Source organism: Octopus sinensis, linkage group LG8, assembly GCF_006345805.1.
Source record: "Octopus sinensis linkage group LG8, ASM634580v1, whole genome shotgun sequence".
NCBI classification, from domain to species: domain Eukaryota; kingdom Metazoa; phylum Mollusca; class Cephalopoda; order Octopoda; family Octopodidae; genus Octopus; species Octopus sinensis.
Genome location: NC_043004.1, coordinates 45682612 through 45702497, shown reverse-complemented (window position 1 = coordinate 45702497; position 19886 = coordinate 45682612). Strand labels below are relative to the sequence as shown.

Here is a 19886-nt window from a genome sequence, read left to right as displayed (position 1 = left end):
CTGACCTGTAAACTCTTACCTTTATGCTTGTTTACCAGATTAAAACCGAGTGTTATCAGTACGTATATGTTACCGGCAATTTTCATTTAGACTTTTATCTATTGTTAGTCTAATCTAATTTCTTGTGAGGTTTTCGTTGCCTTTTTACATGCCTTTTTACAACAACAATCAATGAGATAAGGCAGAAGGCTTTTGGTTTAAGTTGGCCATATTAATTATGGCCGCAAGGCGACGAGCTGTCGGGTTCGCTAGCATGCCGGTCGATATGCTTAGCGGCAATACGTCCGTCTTTACGTTCTGAAATCAAACACTACCGGGGTTGACTTTGCCTTTCAACTTTTCGCAGAGGATAAAAAGAGTACCAGTTGAACAATGGGGTTGATTAAATCGACTTCTCCCCACCTCCAAAATTGGTGGCCTAATTGAAGTCAATATTAATTATAGCCTATAAGGTGGCGGGCTGACAGATAGTTAGCACGCTGGGCAAAATGTTTAGCAGCATTTTACCCGTCTGAGTTCATTTGTACGTTCTGAGCTCAAATTCCGCCGAGGTTGACTTTGCCTTTCATCCTTTCAGGGTCAATAGAAGCTGAGTACTGGGATCAATGAAATCGACTTAGCCTTATTACCCTGAATGGAGCTAGAATTTGAAACCAATATTAATTATGATCTCATTAGACTGGTCTACTACGTTCGTGCATCAGGTCTTCAAGACCATAAATGAGAGAGCACAACAAGCAAAGCTAGTCGGGCTCAGTACAGCAATACATGTAGTGAAATAAACTCATGCACCAAGTCTTAGTCTGGTCCAATGTCACAACATATGGGTGAGACAGGCAGCGAAGTGGTATTGGCCTCGGAACAACGTATTTGCGAACAACCTAGTTAACTGAAAGCCCATACCTGCCCTATGAGGTAGGATGAGGGACATTAATATAATTTCTCATTCAGGGCAGTGAACAAGCCAGGTTCGTTAAATCGTCGGGCAAAACTACCTTGCGATATTTGCTCCGGATCTTTACATTCTGACTTCAAATCTCATCAAAGTCAATTTTACCTTTCCCCTAGTCGTTATGGATAAAATAAAGTATTAGTCAAAACCTGGGTTCGAAGGCATCGATTAACCGTTTCCCTCAAAATAAATGGCCTTGTGCCAAAATCAGTAACCGTGTTTGCAATATTAACTGAAAAAGACCATGCTCTAATTGATTTCAAATATTGGAACAAATCCATTATTTGAAGTCTAACTTCACTGCCGTCTTCTTGCGGATAATTGCTCACTGACAATTAAAACCCCCATATTGTCGCTCTAGGACAAGTGTATTTGAAACGTTGCATCCTGAAAATTCCCCCAAACCCACAATAAGATGAAGTTGTATTGTAGGGCGAAGTTGCTGTACAGGTGGTATAGTTCGAAACAGTGGTGATAACGTATGTTGAAGTTGTGGTTTATCTTGTGGTTGTGATATGTGAAACTGTGGTATAGGCGGTATGGATAGCATCGATACTCCAGAAGGGGGCAGTTTTATGAGATGGGGCTGTTAGTTTTGGGTGGAATAGTATTTTCACAATGTTTATCCATCAACAATTATCCGGCCAATTAAGACCACTGCAGAGAGACGGGAAAGGATTAAGTACTGGAAGTTTTTTGTTTGTTTGTTTTTGTTTTTTGTTGTTTTTTTTTTTGTCTTCATACCAACATTTTTGAGTTGGAAATAGTCTGATCTATCGATTCCAGTACTTGATTGATAAATTATTTTACTGAACGCAGAAAAAATGATATACAAAGTCTACCATATCGCGATTTGAACTCAAAACGAAAATCGTTGTAGATAAATGCTTTCTAAGCATTCACTATAACGTTCTAAAGATTCTATTGAAGTTTGCCAGTTACGGCACGAGTTTACGGAATAACGTTCCATGAATTTGTTATTGGTTTACCGTTTCTTAGAACTACAATCAATTTTCTGATAATTATTCTTGAGCAATGTTCCAGATAGTGTGACAAAAGACAATGTACTGTAACTATACAAATTATAGAATTTAAGAATATAAAATGTTGAAGAAATTTCACCAATATTTCTGACAAACGTCGTTCTAAGCATTCGTTTATATTGAAAGAGATGTAAAGGTAGACATTTTATAATTGTTAAGGACTAAATGACAGAGGGTTTGCCCTTTTCGAGCTTGAATTATTCAACTGAAAGACGCTAACAGAGCAGTTTCTATGCTGCTTCAACATCATTAGCCGAATTCCTAACGCTTTGACAGTTAACCGATATCAAATTGAATTTCTGCCATTAGGAATGTAAGACACTTGTGTAACTTCACCTTTGCCCTCTAATAACAGCCAGGCAGAAACAATATTCTGATTGGCAAGGATAAAACGTCTATACTTAATTGATTTTACGCGAGCCATTCAGTATAGCTATTCGACCAAAGAGCCTGCTACACTATATAGGTTATCAGTACCCTCTACATTAGAGATGCAAACCAACGAGAAATAATTTAATAATGACAAAATGTGCCGTAATGGTGTCTTCAAATATTGTCGGCTTGTAGTCTCGGTCTCTCTCGTTCTATTCTCATTTGCATTTATACAAATACATTTCTTAACGTCCGTGTACTGAAGTTTTCACTTTTCATATTTAATCACATATTTTTTACTTTTTATTTTTATTTATTTATGTATTTATTAATTTATTTTTTTTTTTGTAACTCGCCTTCGTTTACATTTTAACCGAACACGAACATAGATTCACAGACATACGATACGCAGCCATGTAGATATTTGGTCAGTGCGACTCTGAAACGTAGACTTGTATATATATGAGTGTGTAATGTTTTACGACTTCACTACATCAGTAGGTGATACGGAGCAGTGTATATAAATGTATTGGAATATATAACAATATGTGTTGTTGCCGGTGAAGAAACAGTAAACGTGTCGGTATTTTCATATTTACATAATTGTATGTTTATGTATGTATATGTAGATACCTTTGTGAAAATAAATATTTTTTACAGACATATTTATCTGTGCGTTTATCTATCCACTTTTTCTCTCTCTACCAGTTTATCTGCATATGTGTCTGGGTGTGTCTGGCTATACATGCATACATACATGCATACATGCATACATGCATACATACATGCATGCAAGCATATATATATATATATATATATATATATATATATATATATAATATATATTATATGGTGTGTGGTATGTGTATGTTTCTGCGTTTGTATATATGTGTGTGGGTATATATATATATATATATATATATATACCCACACACATATATATATACGCATATAAAGTTTTTATGAATGATATATATTTTGTATTTGATACGTGTGTGTCTTTATATACGTATGTACATACATCCGTATATATGTATGTATGTATGTATGTATGTATGTATATATGTATGCATGCTTGTGAGTGCAGATATATATTTATATGTACAAATATACCAGTGCGTATATATGCATACCTTTATATACACGTGATTATATATATATATAATGTAGTTCTACATGCATAAGGTATATACATGTTTATACACACACACACACACACACACACACACACAATATATATATATATATATATATATATATATATATAATAAATAATATGTATGTACATATATATAAATATATATGTATGTATATTTGTATATATATGTGTCTGTGTATATATATATATAATATGAGTGTGTTTGTGTGAGTGTGTGTGTAGAGAGAGAGAGAGAGACTTAAATACAGGTATACACACACATATATAAAATCATTTCACATAATAAGACGCTCAAACAGTGACACACAAAATGAATATTTGCAGACTACATCCTGTCTGTGTATTTACATATATTTACATATACAAATGCCGTTATATTCGGCCTGTGCTTGACTTTATTCCAGATTACGTTCAAAAGCAAGCATCAGACACCATTATTCTTGTCTGTCTGTATGGTTTAGATAAGTTTAATTTCAATTCTCCCTCCTTAATTTTACTTTTTGTTGTTTATTTGAAAACTTTCTGTCGTTTCTGTTACCATTGGCTTCCACTTGTACAGACATGACACTTTTATCACACGTCTTCATTCCTACTGTGGCCTGCAGTTCTTCTTTTTCTCTGTGTATATATGAAGGTATGTATATATATATATATACGTGTGTACCAATGTGCGCGTGTATATATATGTATATATATATATACATACATATATACATATATACAGATATATATATATACATATATATACATACATGTATATATATATATACACACATACACTCATATATGTGTGTGTATGTATGTATGTATGTATGTATACATGTATGTTTGTGTGCATGTACGCAAACATGTATGAACATAAATATATATATATATATATATATACTTATGTATATATATATCTTCAGTTAAATATGAGTAAGTGCATGTGTGTATATATATATGTATATATATATTTATTTATTTATATACAGATGTGTGTATATATATATACATGTGTGTATATATGCATATATCTACCTATATATCTATATATATATACAGATGTGTGTGTATATACATATACTCATATATATTCATGTGCACTCACACACATCTGTGCGTACGTGAAGATGTATCAGCGAGTATATATATGCATAAGTGTGTTTGCCTCTGTGTACTCGTGTGTATATGTATGTGTGTTTGTGCGTGTGTTTCAGTGACTAGATCTGTGCGTACATACAATTTATGTAGCCTGTACTATTGCATTCAAATCATGATGCTTTTAAACTCAAACTAAAACTCAACAGAATCGATATTACCAACCTCAGAAAACAGGATGAAACCAAACTAGAAAAGCTTATTTCAAAGGACTGAATGGAAAGACAGCACAAAGCACCATACTTAGCCATCAACTACACTTAATACATTTATCTCTCCGTTATTGTTGTTCAGAACGTGACGTAACATTTACAGTTTTCAGCATGTTTCTCTCTCCCCTATTCACTAATAAATCTGCGAATAGATATTCTCAGAGACTGAGTCGGAGTAGTTACAATAGAAAAGAAAAAATTATATATATATTATATATAATATATATATAATATATATATTTATATATTATATTTATATATATATGTATATATATATATGTATATATCTATCTATATATATATATATATATATATGTATATATCTATCTATATATATATATATATATATATATATATATATATTTGTATATTATATAATATATATATATATATATATATATCTTATATATATATATATATAATATATATATGTAATGTATGTATATATATATTATATATATATATATATATAATATATTATTTATATCTATATTTATAATATATATATATATATATATATATATGTATGTATATATGGTATGTATGTTATATATTTATACATATATACACATACGGATTTATGTATATAGAATATTATTTGTAATTATTATAAAATAATAACATCAGTCATTTTTCCCTATCTATTTTCGCACCTGCCACTGTGGTTTTTCTTGCGTTGTGTCTCTTCTCTCCGTGGTGTCTATCTATATGTGTGTTTACTTTCGACCTCCCAGCTAGACAACATCAAAACGTGCAGACCTCCGACGCTTCAAACGTGCTTCCTCTCCCTAACCGTCTCATTGTCTCACTCACCCTCTTCCTCTCCCTCTCCCTCGCTTTCCTTCTCTCTCTCTCTCTCTCTCTCACTCTGTCTGCCGCACACATGCACCCACAAATTCACATACATACACACATGCACACACATATACACACATACATACACTGATACACACTTCAACACACGCACACACAATTTTCTCACTTTTTTCGTTATATTCATTTCAGTGTCTTCTTCCCCAGCCCGTGCATATATGACAACCTGTGGATATGATTCAATATAAATCACACACACGACACACAAACATGTTCGTCGTTCGAAATTTGCGTATATATATCTATATATATATATATAGATATAGGTATAGATAGATATGCTTGTTTCTTCCACCATCCTTCACATGATTGCATTTTCCTTTTACTCTCTCCGTCACCATCCTTATTATGTATGTGTATATATATATATATATATATATATATATATATATATATATATATATATATATATATATGTATATATACATACATACATACATATAGTCACAATAAGGTATTTAAACCTCTTATACTTATATTTTATCCAAGATACACCGGTTTAATATATTATATTTTGAAGAAATATTTCTTCAATGATTATATGTAAAATATCATAAAATATTTATCTATATATATATATATATATATACATATGCATATATATATATATGTATATCTATATACATATATATATATATATACATACTTACATACATACATACATACATACATACATACATACATACATACATACATACATACATACATACATACATACATTACATTCATTCATACAGCGAATGTTAACATAAACCTGAAGATCAGTAAAAAAGAGAACACCTATGCTGAACTATTAAGAAATCTGCAGCTTCTCTATCCAGATTGCAAGTTCAGGTTTATACCTGTAATTATTGGTGCCTTGGGATATGTAACACACCTCCTATGTACCGATCTTGAGAAATTAGTCTTCTCAAAACCAGAAAGGAGAAAGCTAGTTCGAAGACTACAGATCCAATCACTTGAGCTGTAAATATCTGTAAAACTTTCAAGGAGTTTATCATTTAAATATAAAGCATGTCTAGATAAGCAACTATATGCATGAGAATACATACATAAAACATACAAATGTGCACATACATACATAGACACAGTATTTATATCTCTGATGCTATAAGTTTCCTATAGTTTAGCGTGGCATGTAATATCCGGCAACATACTATTTATATCTAGCTGGTTGGAGTACTTCTTTTGTTGCACCTACTAATAACGAAACAGTACATTACACACATACACACACACACACACACACTCGACCCGCCGCATACATATGTATCATATGTATGTATGTATGTATAATATAATATATATATATATATATATATATATATATATATATAGTACGTTTTTTAAACTGGCAATATGACCATTCCGAAAATTAACAATATATATATTTATATAGATATTATATATATATATATATACATATATATTTATATACATATATATAGATATTATATATATATTATATATATATATATATATATAGATCTACATATAACACACATATTATATATATATATATATATATAATTATATATATATATATATACAAATATGAGAGAGAATCCACTATGTTATATATATATATATACATTCACACTCACATGTATAAAGTTATTTCAGGAAGTTTTTTTTCTTTGAAGAAGAAATTTTAAGAATAACAACAGATTTTCTCGTTCAGAGATTAGCACTTAAAGAAAATGTGAATTTTATATAAATTTCCTTTTAAATATTACTCTATATTTCGCATGACTGTTTATTTAACCAGTGAGGCATATCTTTGCTTCTGGTGTGTGTGTTGGAAGAAAAGATAGAAAGCTCCATTCTTAGAAGGAATTACTGGAATGGAGAATTATAGCTGTTGTTAAAATCCCAAATGAATAGGGTTTTTTTTCACTTATTTCTTTAAAGGCAAAAATGTGGAGAATAACTGTAAATGTCAGACAAGGAAGTTTAAATGTAAGTAAGGGATGCAACTAAATAACCATAAGACCACCTACACATTACATACATGAATGGTGCGTTTCAGAGAAACGTTTTTGTGGTAATTTCGAAATAAAGATTTCTGGTTTCGATCCAGTTACATCCAGATATTTACATAGCTTTCTACCATGATATTGAACCCAGAATTTGGCATTTTTATGACATAGATGCCTGTTGGTTGCTACAGAGCCTCCCAAATTAAAAAAATATCACCACAAAAGCACCCACAGCTACATAAGGCATGTATAGAGAATAACAAATGTTTCAATATGTCTGACGATTTCTGAGTTTACAGAGACATTCTAAGAATTATTACTTATGTTACTGTTGCTGTTGCTGGCGAACGGTCTTAGTCCCAGAGCTCACAAGATGGGAGAAGTCCGAAACGTGGTCCTCTGCTATTCGTAAGACCCGCAGAAGAGAAAGCAGGTCAACCCCCGACACGAAGATCATCGACGGACGGATGGATGCGCATCCAGGCTCAGCGGTTGCGTAGGAAGTCGGGGACAAGAAACAGGAAGAAAGAGTGAAAGTTAGGGCGAAAGAGTACAACAGGTGCCGCCACCACCCCCTGCCGGAGCCTCGTGGAGCTTTCACTCAATAAACACACACAACGCCCGGTCTGGGAATCGAAACCGCGATCCTCCGACCGCAAGTTCGTTGCCCTAACCACTGGGCCATTGCGCCTCCACTACTGTTGCTGTTGTTATCCTCGTTTAGTTAGCCCTATGTTTCATCTTCTTTGAACCGATTTAGGCTCAAGGGATTCCAGTTAATACCCTCTATATATTTGTTACTTATGATTATATATTTGTTACTTATGATGCCTATTTATATTTTTTTTAAGGAACCAGGGTTTCTTTTGAGGAGATTCACTTGCTATTTCTAGCAAATAGAACAACCTCAATTGGGAGCTTCTCCGAGTTGTTGTTTAATCAGGCCTAATAAAACCAACGAAAAAGATGTTTCTTCAGTCGTTACCATCATTTCTCAACCCTAGTTTAGTTTAGGTTTACAGTTCCTTCCCTTAGGATGTTAAGTTATAATGTGAGGAAATTTTGAATTTCTATTTCTAGCAGAGTAAGTAACCACATGTTCTACTACGCTATTGTCTCGATAAGACAAACTAACTCAATAGGCGTGTATAGTTTACTAATGATTCACTGACTGTTCAGTGCTATTAAATGAATGCTGAAAAGGATAACAGAATCATAAAAAGTACACAGTTAAGAACAAATGAATATAAGACTACATTAATAAAGACAAATACAAAAGGTAAGCGATGGAGAGATGACAGTTACTGGATGATGAATCACCTGTAGTATTAGAGATGAAGAGATGACAAGCCCGGACTTGTTTACAAGACAAACATTTGTACAGCTCTACTCCAAGAGACAGCTCAGCTACTTCGCGTGAACAATGTACGTGTGTGTGAGTGGGTATGTATGATGGGAGAGAGAGAGAGAGAGAGTAAGAGGGAGAGAAATAAAGACAGAGACAGACAGACAGAAAGACACAGAGAGACAGGCAGACTGAAAGAGAGAGAGAGAAGAATGTCAGAAAGAGAGGGAGGTGGGAAAGTGTCTTGAAGCTGAATCAATCATAGTCACCGATGTTGCAATTGTGGTTTCTCAGTTCTCCGAATCCTGAAACTCATCATTCCCTGCAGATAGGGAGTAGGGAAAAAATATTCTCGAATTCCCGGGGAATTTTTCGAGACTAGATGCCAATATTAATATTTCATTTTCCTTTAACAATATATATATTTTTTTTAGTCATTCACAAACTTGGATACTTAGAAGGCAAGAGTTATGAATATTCCATTAGAAAATAGTAATGCCATTATAATATAAAAGAAAAATGTATACTTGCGTGGAAATCTTTAACAATTTACGAAATACAATACGATAATAAAATTTACCCATATACTAAAAAAATATTTCAATCAAAATGGTTAAGAATCATATATCACTGATGGTGTATCCCAAATTTTATTGCAGTTTTCATAGTAAAGGTTCCTTCCTCTTCGATAGAAAGAAGAAGAAGAAGAAGAAGAAGAAGAAGAAGAAGAAGAAGAGGAGGAGGAGGAGGAGGAGGAGGAGAAGAAGAAGAAGAAAAGAAGAAGGGGAAGAGGAAGAGGAAGGAGGAGAAGTAGAAGAAGAGGTAGAAGAAGAATAAGAAGAAGAAGAAGAAGAAGTAGAAGAAGGGAAAGAAGGGGAAGAAGAAGAAGAAAAGAAGAAGAAGTAGAAGAAGGGAAAGAAGGGGAAGAAGAAGAAGAAGTAGAAGGGAAAGAAGGGAAGAAGAAGAAGAAGAAGGAGAAGGGGAGGAGGAGGAGGAGAAGAAGAAAAAAAAAGAGAAGGGGAAAGGAAGAGAAGGAGGAGAAGTAAAGAAGAGGTAGAAGAAGAATAAAAAAAAAAAAAAAAAGAAGAAAAAAAAGAAGACAAAAGAAAGAAGGGAGAAGGGGGAAAGAAGAAGAGAAGTAGAAGGGAAAGAAGGGGAAGAAGAAGAAGAAGAAGAAGAAGGGGAAGAGGAAGACAGAAAGAAAGAGGAGAAAAAGAAGAGGTAGAGGGAGAAGAAGAAGTAGAAGAAGGGGAAGAAGGGGAAGAAGAAGAAGTAGAAGAAGGGGAAGAAGGGGAAGAAGGGGAAGAGGAAGAAGAAGAAGGAGGAGAAGAAGAAGTAGAGGGAGAAGAAGAAGTAGAAGAAGGGAAAGAAGGGGAAGAAGAAGAAGTAGAAGAAGGGGAAGAAGGGGAAGAAGAAGAAGTAGAAGAAGGGGAACAAGGGACAGGAAAAGAAGAACGGAAGGGAGAAGACGAAGTAGAGGAGAAGAAGAAGTAGAAGAAGGAAGAAGAAGGGAAGAAGAAGAAAGAAGAAGGGGAAGAAAAGAGGGAAGAAGAAGAAGTAGAAGAAGAAGAAGTAGAAGAAGGGGAAGAAGGGGAAGAAGAAGAAGAAGAAGAAGAAGAAGAAGAAGAAGAGTTAATATCTGCTTCAACTTTTTCACCACGTTAGCAATTTCGGTGAAGCGGGTAAGTTAATTACATCGACTCCAGTACACAACTGTTATCTTATTTTATCAAATTCGAAAGGACAAAAAATTTTAACTCAGAACGTGAAGACGGGCGAAATGCCGCTAAGTATTTTTGCCCGGCGTGATAGCAATTCTGCCAGCACGCCGCCTAACAAGGAGGTATAATATTAAGCGTGAACAATAAATTTTGCAGGTTAATAGGTCTTTTTCCGGTAATCTTTGATCATTTTCTATTCTCGAAATGTTTTCACAGCGTATCATCATATGTACCGCAACAGGTACATACGAAGATTCGTCCTGAAGCAAATTTAGCCATGGAGAAATGTTACGCCAGTTACTTGGAAGATGAATATTTTTACCGGCATAGTCTGGGAGGCGCAGATCTTTAACTACAAATGTGTACAAAGCAGAAACCGTAAAGATGGGCAGGCACATATACGCATAGGTAGACATACACACACACACATACATATATGTGTGAGTGAATATACAGGGGATGGGCCTAAGGTCCTAATAATGCCCTTGTTTAACTAGGTAAGTTCTAGTTAGATGTGATATTTATTTAATATGAGCTTGGTCCACTTCTGGTGTCTAAAATTCCGCTATCTAAATTTTTTACTTCATTGCAAATCGGATAGTTCACTCATTTTAACTTATTTAAATATATATATATATATAAATATAAATATATATATATATATATATATATATATATATATATATAATTTAATCCGGAAAACACCTGAGAAAGCAGAGAGTTGTATCAGCATGTACAAAGCATACATACGGTATATGGGCATGTGTATAGAGACTAGAAGAGTTTTGAGTATGTTATATTAAAAGTATAAAAAGTAGTTAAACAAAGCGGAGTTACCATTATTTTATTCTACTCATACGTGTGTCTATATATATATATACATAGACAGAGCGAGAGAGAAAGAGCTCCTTCATGGATGTCTCCTCAAAGAGAGTACCATCGGCTAAAATTGCCTTTTAGGAAGTCATGCAGCCATTCTCCAAGTTTTCCTGTAATAGAAATGTCACGCAGCATGTGACCTCATCCCATGTTCAACTTTGTCAAAGGCCTCGGCAAAGTCGAGATATACTCACATTTGAGAGGTTCAACAGCTGTTTCAGTTACTGGTCTTAATGCTGTAGTTGTTGTGTGAGGTAGCTCTTCCATGTTTTGTGTTTCTGAACAAGTTATTTTCTTCTAGGAACTTGACCACCTTTTCTCTGACAATGTGTTCCATAGCCTTGCTAAAATATGAAATCAGAGAGATAGACCTGTAAAATTTAGCATCCAATCTGATTAAACAGGGTATATGAAAAATCTTTTTATATATGTATAATATATATATATATATAATATATAGCATGTATATATATATATACATATATATATATATATATATATATTATATATATATATATATATATATTATATATATATATATATATATATATATATATATATATATGTATGTATGTTTGTATGTATGTATATATATTATATTTATATATATATATATATATATATATATAATATGACGGAATTCTGCTGTTTACTTCTACGAAATTCACTCACATGGCACTAATCGACCTGACGATATCTGCTAATATTCCACGCCGTGTCAAGTAGAGCTGAACCCGCCATCTGACGGTTACAAAGTGAACTTGTTAACCACGTAGACATACATGGGCCCATTTGTTCACTATTTTTTAAGATAACTTTACTTAACTTACATGCCTTCCTCTTTAGAAAGGCCAATAACATTTTATACAAGTAGAAAAACATGGAATACAAAAAAAAACATCGAATGGACACAATCTCTAGATCGAAGTAACCTTCAACTCTTATAAGAAGGAAAAGAAAAACAACATAACAGTTACGTGCGAGGATTTTAAATTTATGAGATAGTCATTTCTCTCCTAGCTAAGCTGCTCAAACAGAAATCTAAGAGTGAATTCCAGTCAACCAATGTAATTGCGTTTTTAATTGCTGTTGGTTATTTATGTTTTTATTTTCTTCATTTATGTATATATTTTTTGCAACACGCCATGGGTACACACGAAGCTTCACAGTGAAACATGTTTGGCCATGAAGAAACGCTAGGCCAGTTACGTGGAAGGTAAATATTTTTCCTCGGCTTAGTTTTAGGGCATGAGTTTAAATACACATAAACACACGTGCGTGAAACAGAAAGCGTAAACATGCAATGGAATGCACGCACGCACGCACACAAATATACAGACATGTGTGATTGCATAATACATGCACATAAGCACACACATACACACGCAGACAAACACACATGCACATGAAGAGAGTGGGAAAAAAATTGTGTACGAGTGCATGCATACCACGGAGAGGAAGAGAGAGAGAGAGTGTGTGTGTGAGAGAGGGAGAGGAGAGAGAGAGAGAGAGAGAGAGAAAGTCATTGTGAGGAGGGGTCAGATACATAGATAGACGGACGAGGAGTTAGATAGATAGATAGATAGATAGATAGATAGATAGATAGATAGATAGATAGATAGATAGATAGATAGATAGATAGATAGATAGATAGATAAATGACAGAGAGAAAGGCTGGCAGACAGGCAGATAGACTGGTAGAAAGATACAGACAGACAAACAGACAATCAGACAATCAGACAGACAGACAGACAGACAGACAGACAGACAGACAGACAGACAGGCAGATAGACACACACATACAGATAGATAGATAGATAGATAGATTGATAGATAGATAGATAGATAGATAGATAGATAGAAGATAGATAGATAGATAGACTGACAGATAGGCAGACAGACATACAGACAGATAGATAGATACATACATACATACATACTCGGTTGATAGATACATACATACGTACATACATACATACATACATAGACTGACTGACAGACAGACAGACAGACAGACAGGCAGACAGGCAGGCAGGTAGACAGACAGACAGACAGACAGACAGACAGACAGACAGACAGACAGACAGATAGAAATATAGATAGATAGATAGATAGATAGATAGATAGATAGATAGATAGATAGATAGATACCATTCTCTTTTTGCTCCTCACTTCGTATTTCCAAATACATTCCACTTCCTTGCTTCCAGATATCAATCTTTATCTATTCTATTCTCTCACTGTTCCTCTATCTCTTTCTTCACTTACTTATGCTCCCAACTTTAATCTGCTCCAATGTCTACCTATGCAAATATACGACAATTTTTTCCAAGTACCTTACCTACTCTCCACATCTCTTCCCCCATGCTCTCCTCTCTCTCTCTCTCTCCCTCTTTCTTTCTGCTTATTTCTTCTCTATCTCTCCATATACGTTATTACGCAATTTTAGAATGGGTATTTTCTACAGTGCATATATATATGTTTGGATGGTTACCCGTCGGGTTCGTCGAAGAAGTTTCAGATTTTTGTTCGATCGACCGAGTTACCTGTTCATTGAATTGTTTTCGAAGTGGCTGAACCGTCCACAGACACCTATTCTCCTAATATAATTCTCGATGAGAATCAGCTTAACACTGTCCAATAACAAATGTCTAACTTTGAATTATGGATACAACCCATTCGATATGAGCTTTTAGAATGTTTCAGTCAGCATATTTCAGTCACAAGTTATGAATTGGTCCGAGATGACCGAAGATGACAATCGCTCAACATGCCACGCAGTTGTATCGAATCGGAATCAATCTCACAGACTACTTCCCCACCCCAGCCTTTCAAATTTGCTGGACCTGTGCCTATGTTAAAAGAAATCAGTAAGGACGCAGGATTCGTCTGCCGTTGCGTTCTGGGTTCAAATTCTGCCGAGGTCGACTTTGCCTTTCATCCTTCCGGGTCGATAAATTAAGTACCAGTTACGCACTGGGGTCGATGTAATCGACTTAATCCGTTTTCTGTCCTTGTTTGTCCCCTCTGTGTTTAGCCCCTTGTGGGTAGTAAAGATACTATTAAGGATGCGGGATTAGCAGAATCGCTGGAGTACCGAGAAAAATTCTGTTGCAGTTTTGCTTCAGTTTCTTTATGTTCGAAGTTCAAATTCTCCTGAGAACAACTTCACCTACCATTCCTTCGGGGTCGAGAAAATACTAGGCTAACCCCCTTACACGATAGGGAAATATTTGTCCTTGGGTAGCAACTGTTATTTCCTATTTGCTTACCCCTGGGAAGAACGATAATTGGCTAATATTTCCGCAAACTTTACTTTTGTTGCACTTATTAAATCCCCAAATAATCCTTCTCAACACGTGGTTGTGATGGTCCGCCACTACTCCTGCTTACGATCAGAGAGGTACATATTGTCAGCCACTAAGCGACATGCTCAAGTTAAGGTCAAATATCTAAAAACCAAATCTGTGGCATTGAGCACGATATTTTTGCTCCAGTAAATCAGCGCTGAATCTATTTATTTGAGATGTAATGTAAAATAGGTCAGTTTCAAAACGCTGATTTCTAGGTCACAAAAGCAACGTTTGAAAGAAATAACAGTCATTTTCTTTGATTTCTAGAGAGAGGCAAATAGAAAATAACACTTACTGACCAAGCATGAAAATAAAAATCTTGTTCCACAGTGTAATAAAAGTAAGGTTGTGTGCTGTCTGTCTCCTACGATTTAGATTCCTAACTACTCCCACATTTTGCGGTGCAGTTTAACCAAAACCGGGTATCTTATAGTCGTGATTCATATCGAGCCCTTCTGGGTATTAGCGCGCATCTACGTTGAGTCTACGATTTTAAAAAGAATTTACCATCAATTTTTCCCATTTTTAATGCATTTTTGGCATACATAAGGGTAGTAACTCTCTAAAAATATATTATTAAATCTCAGAACGTAAAAAGCTACAGTAACACCCACCCCCTTTTGTGGTTAGCCATATTGAGATGGCTATTATACTTTACATCTCTAAAAATGCATATATAGTTATTTCCTTTACAAACCCGAGCAACGCCGGGCGATACTGCTAGTATAGAATAAACCCATCCTCATAATAATACTGGCGATGTGCCTAAATCAGGAGTCATTAACGGCAGCGAGCTGGCAGAATCGTTAAGGCGTTGAAAAGAACTTTTAGCAGCATCTGTTTGGTTTTTTTACGTCCTGACTTCAAATCGGCCCTGGGTGGGTTTTTAATATTCATCCTATTCGGCTCGATAAAATAAAGCACCAATTGAGCATTAGGGGTATTGGTTTCGACTGATTCCCTCGTCTTAGAATTCCTGGTCTTAAGCCTAAATCTAAAACCATGATATAATACTTACGCACAAGTCCTAGTTTTTATTTATTCGTTTCAACTTCCTGGGTGTATGGTTCAGTCCCACTGCGTGGCATCTTGGGAAAGTGTCTTCTGCTATAGCCCCGGGCCGACCAATGCCTTGTGAGTGGATTTGGTAGACGGAAACTGAAAGAAGCCTGTCGTATATATGTATATATATATATATATATGTGTGTGTGTGTGTGTGTGTGTGTGTTTGTGTGTCTGTGTTTGTCCCCCCAACATCGCTTGACAACCGATGCTGGTGTGTTTACGTCCCCGTCACTTAGCGGTTCGGCAAAAGAGAACGATATAATAAGTACTGGGCTTACAAAGAATAAGTCTCTGGGTCGATTTGCTAGACTAAAAGGCGGTGCTCCAGCATGGCCGCAATCAAATGACTGAAACAAGTAAAAGAGTAAAAAGAGAGAGAGTATACCAAAACAAGTAAAAGTTGTCCATGTCAAAATCTGAACTGAGAACGTAAAGATACATAACTAAATACTGCCTGGAATTAAATCAAGTATTCAATCTTAACTGTTATCTCTCATTTAACGACATCACATGCAAGCAAAGGGGATTGAATATTAGACTGCGTTGAGCTAATCAACGAAGAGTTAGACGGGAAGGAATAAGTGACACGGTCTCGAACGAAACGTGTAATTTGGTAAACCCATCAGATTTAGCAGTTCACATCGCAATTCTTGAAATTAAGAACAAATGTTTCCCTATCGTGTAAGGGGATTAGCCGCTACTGGTTTGCTTCAGGTTTTAGTCAGCTAAATAAATAAACGAAACGGAAAGAAAGGAAAAGAAATACAGAAAGGGCGAAAACAAGAAAGAGAGAAAAAAAAATACTAAAGAAATACAGGGAAGATAAAGAGAGGCAAATTATCCCATACGTGTATAAAATGCATGTATTAAATAACGATAATATGTGTATAGGCGGATGTGTATGTTTGTTTGTATGTGTACATATATATATATATATATATATATATATATATATATATATATATATACATGTATATCAGAGTAAGGGAGGAACGATAATATTCGAATACCGGTGGTAGAGTAATAGGCCTTATTAAAACTGTCCGACGAACGGGAGCGTGAAACACTGAGTAACTGTTTTTGTGATGTCTTTGCAGCTTTATGAAGAAAGCATATATGTGTATGTTTGTATGTATGTATGTATGTTTGTATGTATGTATGTATGTATGTATGTATGTATGTATATATATATGCATATATATGTATGTATGTATATATACGAGGGGCGTTCAATAAGTAATGCTCCTGACCTACTTCCCATAGAAGTAGAGCAACGAAACTTGGCACATTTATTAGTCTTGTTCTACATAGGAACCACCCAGAGTTACGCATTTCTCCCATTGTTTGATGCAGCTCTGAAGACCGTTTTTGTAGAAGACCCCAGCTTGGTCCTACAACCACGACGTGACTTCAGAAATCAAGGCTGCATCATCTGGGAAACGCTTTCCTTTCAAAAACAATATATATATGTATATATATATATATATATATATATATATATTATATATATATATATAATATATATATATATATATATATATATATTATATATACACACACAAACACAAACACTTGTAAACACCTATTAGCTTACAAACATGAAGTCATTACAGTGCAATAATTATCAGAGGAGCCATTTCTGGGGTTTTTTTTCGTGAGTGTGTGTGTACATGTATGTATGCATCTATGTATGTATGTATGCATGCATGTATGTATGTACGGTAACATGTAACCGAGTACAACCTGTTGCATGGTCGGGCCGTCGGTGACTAAACTGGCAACCCCACCAAGCTTGCTTGGCGAGGAGGGTGTTTATTGGACACCCTGCGGGATGGAAAACAAAACCCGTCAAAGTAAAGCACTCCTAGTTGTTGTTACAGTAGCCTTGTAGGAGTTGGACATTGGTGTAAGGTCCACAGTTTTCCATGCTTACTGGTCACTCACTTCGGAATCTCACTATGCACTAATCACGGAAATTTAGTGAGTGGTAATAGTTTTGTACACGCATCTATCACTACTGGAAGTCCTGTGCCATAGTGAGGCACAGTTTGGAGGGCAGAGTAAGTTTTGTCAGTTACTAATGATTCAAACTATGCAGATCTTTAATGAGAGTGAGCATCATCGGAAAGGTCATAGATGGAAAGTCAGGAATATTAATGACAATGAAGGAACACGAAGAGACGACAATCATGTGGGAAGATGGTGCAATCACTAGACCAGCTACTATATATTCCTGTGAATGTGGAGGCACATGGCCTAGTGGTTAGAGCAGCGGACTCGCGGTCGAGGGATAGCGGGTTCGAATCTCCGGCAGAAGGTAATGGCGAAACTTCTGCTGACTCTTTCGCCACAACTTTCTCTCTCTCTTTCCTCCCGCATCTTGCAGCTCACCTGCGATGGACCGGCGTCCCGTCCAGGTGGGGAGCCTATACGCCAAGAAACCGGGAAACCGGCCCTTATGAGCCAGGCATGACTCGAGAAGGAACAACAACAAAAAAACAACAATATTCCTGTGAGATTCGAACTCATTATTCTTATGTTATCCCTCGTGTGTTCTCTCTTAAATTTGCAGTAAATATAAACTCTCTATATTTAAATAGAACTTCAAAATGCCTGCTATAGAAAAAAGTTTAACCTGGAGACAGGGCAGACATTGGGCTTTCTTTCATACTTTTGAATGGATAGTGTTACTGTTTTCTTGTATACGGTTTTGTTGTTCCTGTTGTTGTTTGTGGGATATTTTGGTCTCATGATCTGTTACAATCTACGTTGTTTGTTAGCGACGACGCCCAAACATTCGTGTGTGGTTTGCGGGTGAGCAGGTCTTCATTTGCAATATTTGCAACCGGTTAATCAAAGTTGATTTATACAATCTTGTAAATAATAAAAAGAGAATACCTGTAAAAATAGAATGAAATTAAATTAAACGTAATGTGTGTTACCTTGCTGTGTGAGCAGAAGACAATTCTATAGCCTCTCCGAAGACTTTTGTTCTCTTTATTAAACTGATTTTTACCAAAGCACATCACCATTAGTCTCCTCAAATTCTGGTATTTAGCTCTAACACAATTATCACTTTGTCAATCTTGATGACTTCAGCAAATACCAGTCATTATTATTGCTGGGTTGTTTTTTTCTTTATAAAGTTTCTGGCTTTTTTTTAACATTGTTGTTTTTCTGTTGTTTTCTTTTTTTCTTCTTCAACCAAACAAAAGTTGTATTTGTCTTCGTTTTTTTTTATTGCCCGTGATTGTAAATTACTACTGTATGGATTTGTTGATTGTATCTTGAAAGAACAAATTTGTATAAACAACGCGTTTGTACTCTGCTTCAATTTTATGTTAATTGGAAGCAGTTGCATTATGGGAAGCTAATTTTAAACATGTGTTACCTGTTCGTCTGCTATAATTTCCATTTCTTCCATTATCTCTTGTTTCATCGTTACTGTTGTGTAAAACAACTTCGTGTGAGTAACCAGCGTCGAGGTGACCATTGTCTTTGGCAAAGCACACGTATTTAGCTTGTTTCAAAGCGACATTATATATTTTTTCTTATATTATCTACATCCAAGTCTGTGGATTGGGCAGTAGAAATTACACGGCAGAAAATTCGTTGATTTCTTCAGATGCATGTAATTCAATTACGAAAAGTAGCTTTCACAGAAATTACATTCATCTAACTCACCTTGTGAAAACATACACTAATATATATTCGGTAAAACTGTTATAGTAAAACATTTGTTAAGTGTAAATATATTTTTATTTTTTACTTTCATATATAGGAATACAAGTAA

At 35.0% G+C, this 19886-nt stretch overlaps 1 pseudogene; it reads right to left on the bottom strand.

Moving 5' to 3' along the window:
* Window positions 1-19586, bottom strand: part of LOC115214804 — a 63205-nt pseudogene extending 43619 nt beyond the window's left edge.
* Window positions 19587-19886: the final 300 nt, after the last annotated feature.